Here is a 5102-nt window from a genome sequence, read left to right as displayed (position 1 = left end):
CTTTCAAGCATAAAAAATATATTACATTAGGATAAAATTCTGTGGGGAAAGTGGAATGAAAATGTAAGTCAAGGAGAAAAGAAATGATGTAAAAATATCTGACTACTGAAGAAAAGCTTGTTTGGGTATTTGTAAATGGAACGGAATAGTATCAAATCTCTATGATATTTAGGCTTCGTTGGAAAATTGAAAAAGAGCAAAGAAATATTTATTTTTAAATGTCAGTATTTACAAAATGCCCCAAATCATAATCTTTGCAACTATATGAAGTTATAATGGGAAACGGTAGATATCAAAACTCACCATCTAGTTGAACCAATTTGGATATTCTAGTTACTTTTTCTATGTAACAAGCTAATCCAAAACTTGGTGACAGGAAGACATCATTGAATTAAGGTTCCCACATAATCCAAGGAGGACCTAAGTGAACTGTCAGCTGGTAGATTAAAATCATTTTTAATGCTTAATTCTAGAGAACGACAGATGATTACCGGAGGGGAGATGGGTGGGCAGATGGGTGAAATAGATGAAGGACATTAAGAGTACACTTATCACTGTACACACTGAGTAAATGTATAGAATTGTTGAATCACTATATTAAAAACCTAAAACTATTATAACACTATATGTTAACTGCACTGGAATTAAAATTAAAATAAATGAATAAATTACAAGTTTAAAAATAATAATTGTGAATGATGAACCACTATATGATTTTAACATATGATTTAAGAATAGCTCGGATAACTAAAATGTAACAATATTCCTTATAGTCCTCAGATTCCATGGGTCAGGGTTTCAGACAGGCTCCTGCTGGAATGGTTTGTCTCTACTCCACAATGTCTGGGGCCTCTGCTGAGGAAACAAACACCTAAATGACTCAAACACCTAGGAACCAGAAGAGCTAGACCTGGAAAATCCATTTCTAAGTGGCTTCTTCACCTTGTGTCTGGTATCTGGGCTGGGCTGACCAGAGATTGGACTCAGATAGGACTGATGACCAAAGTACCTACATATGTGTCCTCTCCGTATGGCTTTGGCTTTTCACAGCATTGAGAGCAAGCATTCCAAAAGAACTAAGTGGAAGTTGCACGGCTTTTTATGACCTAGCCTCTTGTAGGAGTCATGCAATGTCACTTCTGCAGGGCTCAGTTGGTCAAAAATAGTTACCAGATTCAAAGAGAGGAGACACAGATCCCATATCTCAATGGGAGGAGTATCAAAGAACTTGCAGTCATTTTTAAAAACCACCATATTGGTTGAGGAGGGGTTTTTATTTTTATTTTTTGCAACTTACATTCCTAGATAGATGATAAAAGATAACATAAAGTCAATTTGAAGTTGAATAGTACAATTAGGCTGTTGAACTCAAGGTTGGAAGAGATAAAGAGAGATGTAGCCAAGAAAGCCTTCATCACAAACACCAGCTGAGGGCCTGTAAGCGTACAGCTCAGAATAAAATGCTAAGGGGACTGCACAAATATTGCAAGACTCAGTATCTATCTCCAATGCTAGTAGTGAGTTCAAATCCCAACCTTCTATCCACATACAACATGGCTTTGGGAAATCCTACCTAAGCCTCACTTTGTGTATCAGCAAAATGGAGAGCAAATGCTAGGGTTGTGGTGAGACCTAAACAAAATAGTATAAGAAGGGGGTATCATGGTGCATGGCACTCAGTAAGTGCTTAGTAAATGCTGTGCATTTGTTTATTCATTCAAAGAACCTACACATGTGGGAAAATTGAACGAGCATCAACCATAAAATTGACAGAGAATTAGTATTCCCCAAACATAAGTCAGAGCTCCAAACCTCCCTTACGGGTTCAGTAAGCTTGACTGAAATTTATGTAGTGCAAAGCTTAGAGGGTTTAGACCAATTTTCCTAGAGGAAAATTAGAACAGATTTTTGAAGATCTTCTGATGTCCAGGCTAACTGTCAAGTCTTTTGCCTGTGAAGTTCATCATTGTTGCCAACTTGGAAAGGTCTATACCATTTCTCATGAGAAGCCAACTATCCCAATCTGGGCTACTTTTTCTAAACATTAGATCTGAATTGATTTATTTTATCCCTAAATGCATTGGGCCACAGTCTTCCTGAATGGATTAAGTCAGACCTTCTACTTTTAGCAGCTGGCTCATTCAGTCCATTTCCCTACTATAAATACCTACCTGCACTTGTTTTACAGTAGAACTCTTTTGTCATCTGATTGTCCCAGTCTAGATTAGAGAGGAGAGGTAAGAGAGAATGCAAAATGGGATGGAGGACAGAAAAAGAGGGACTGCATTGCTCTAGGCTGCTCACTGGCTATTTTCACAGACCCCAAGGTCCATAGGTGACCAAATGTGGGAGAAAGCTAAGAGCTTCTAGCCCTTTTCTACATATTTCCTTGAGAAGTTGGCAGCTGTTGGCAACTTGGTCGAGTCACTCAGTCTCTGTCATATTATCTACTGGAAGTTTCCTTTTCCCAGTCTCATATCTCAGTCCCCCTGTTCAGAGCATATGGATACTGACCCCAGCTTCCAGGGCAGATCAAGAGAAGTTTTTTTTAATGCTTGGTCTTAATGGCCCTCAAGTGAAAATAAATTTTCATAGAATCTCATACCCATCTCCTTGGAGTCCCAAAGAAGGAGTCACTGAGTTTCCACCAAATGCTGATCAAACCCCTAATGAACTCAAAGCACTTAAAGGAAATAGTTCAGGCCAGAGTCAGATGAAGGAGAGGGTCCACTGGGAAGCTACCTGGTGTGCCAATACATAAGGAAAGGTATGCTCATCTATCACCAAGGTGCTAGTACACCATTGGAAATTTAAGGCAATGGAGGAAAAAACATAATATCAAAACTTCTTAGAAAAGGTAGAAGGAATACCATAAAACAATCCTGGAGATGTGACTAAAACTTAGGAGCCATACTTTGGGTTGTAAATATTTGTCATTTTAGGGAAGCCAGGATCTAAATGTTCTCCCTATGTTGAGGTTTCTACCAGTGTCCTCCCTCTTCATTCCTCTCCTTACTATCCCAGTTTTCAGCTGTTCCTCCAAATTAAAGTCAAATATTTGATTTGAACAAATAAATTGACTCAAGGGGGCAGGAAATTATCACAGCCCACCAACAGTCCCATGTGTCTCCATCTGGATACTTACCCCAAGGATCTAAGAGGGTTATAAAACACACTTGTCCACCTGCATTCAGGCACCAAATGACCACTGTAATTCAATAGCAGCCAATGGGAAGTAGAGTCCCCTGGCCTCTTCAAGATGCATGAAATGCAGATGTGTCTCAAATAATAAAAAAGTGAAAAGTATTCATTAAAGGTTTTCAAAAACAATTCATGCATGATGACCAAGTGGGGTTTATCTCAGGAACACAAGGTTGAAATTATAATCAATGGGATCGCCTGGGTAGCTCAGTCAATTGAGCATCCAACTCTTGATTTTGGCTCAGGTCATGATCTCAGGGTCATGGGATTGGGTCCTGTGTCAGGCTCCACACTCAGTGTGGAGTCTGTTTGTTCCTCTCCCTCTACCCCTCCCCTGGCTCTCTCTCTCTCTCAAATAAATAAATCCATTTTTAAAATATTGTTAAAAAATCAATCAATATAATTCATCATATTAACAAAATGAAAAATAAAAATTGACCATCTCAATAGACTCAGAAAGATTATTAGAAAATGATTCATAATAAAAATTCTCAGGGCTCTCAGAAGTTTAAGAAAGAATGACATAAGCAAGGTAGCTCCCGTGCCTGCCTCCACTACAACTCTGACCTCCCTAACCCTACCACCACAGAATAATAAGCCAGGATTCACCACATCTATTGGGTAACTATGGAATATTATACCAAAATATAGAAAATTGGGGAAAATACCTATGGAGTTATATGTAAGGGCAGACATAAAACTATAGGTCAAGTGGTAGCCGTGAAGAAAATGAGACTAGAAAATAAAGAGGAAGAAGTTCTTAGTACCACAATTCAGGAAATTTCTCTATTAAAAGAACTTTGTCATTCAAATATAGTCAGTCTTCAAGGTGTGCTTACACAGGATTCAAGGTTATATCACATCTTTGAATTCCTTAGATTTTAGGAAATAACTTGGATTCTATCCCTCCTGGTCAGTTCGTGGATTCTTCAGTAAACACTTGCCAAATCAGACAAGGGATGTTGTTTTGTCACTCTGGAAGAGCTCTTCACAGAGACTTAAGATCTCAAAATCTATTAACAACTAAGGAACAACTAAATTGGCTGCTTTGGACCTTACCAAAGATTTTGGAATATCTAATAGAGTATATATCATAAGTAATAACACTCCGGCATGGATCTGCAGAAGTATTGCTGGGGTCAGCTCATAAGTCCTGTTGACATTTGGAGTACAGATGCTATATTTGCATAATTATCAACTAATAAGCCACTTATCTGTGGAGATTCAGAAATTGATCAGTTCTTCAGGATTCTCGGAGCTTTGGACACCCCCAATAATGAAGTGTGGCTAGAAGTGGAATCTTTATAAGACTTGTAAGAGTACCTTTCCCAAGTGGAAGCCAGGAAGCCTCACATCCCATGTCAAAAACTTAGTTGACAATGGCTTGGATTTGCTTTCAAAAATGTCAGCACATTGGCAGGTTAATCCCACTAAACAAGTTTCTGGCAAAATTACACTGAATCATCCATATTTTAGTGATTTGGACAATCAGATTAAGAAGACGTAGCTTTCTGACAAAAAGTCCCCACGTGCTGTCTCGAGAACAGATAGTTATATTTGTTCTGCTACCTCTATTTTTGTCTTGTGTGCTCTCTTCTCTGTTGTAAAACTTGAACTGCACTTCATCATCTAATTTCAAAAGTGTAACTTAAAAATGTAAATATTGTTCTATATCAATTTAAATATAGTAATTCTTTGTATGAGTGTAGATCTCACTGTAACAAGTATTTGTTACTATAATAAAACTGTAAATCTAGTATTAATGACAGGAATTGGGAGGGGCTGTTTTTAAACCTCTCAGTAAATTAAGAGCAGAAGACAACTTCCTCAACCTGATAAAGAGCATCTCTGGAAAACCTACAGCTAGCATCATACTCATAGTGAATGACTGAATGGCTTTC

General features: G+C 38.1%; 1 pseudogene; it reads left to right on the top strand.

Annotated features, from left to right (window-relative positions):
- The first annotated feature begins 3828 nt into the window (after positions 1-3828).
- LOC112918378 (cyclin-dependent kinase 1 pseudogene) lies at positions 3829-4708 on the top strand (annotated as a pseudogene).
- The last annotated feature ends 394 nt before the right edge of the window (positions 4709-5102 follow it).

Source organism: Vulpes vulpes, chromosome 6 (genome assembly GCF_048418805.1).
Source record: "Vulpes vulpes isolate BD-2025 chromosome 6, VulVul3, whole genome shotgun sequence".
In the NCBI taxonomy this organism is placed as follows: Eukaryota; Metazoa; Chordata; class Mammalia; order Carnivora; family Canidae; genus Vulpes; species Vulpes vulpes.
This window is presented reverse-complemented; position numbering and strand designations above follow the sequence as displayed.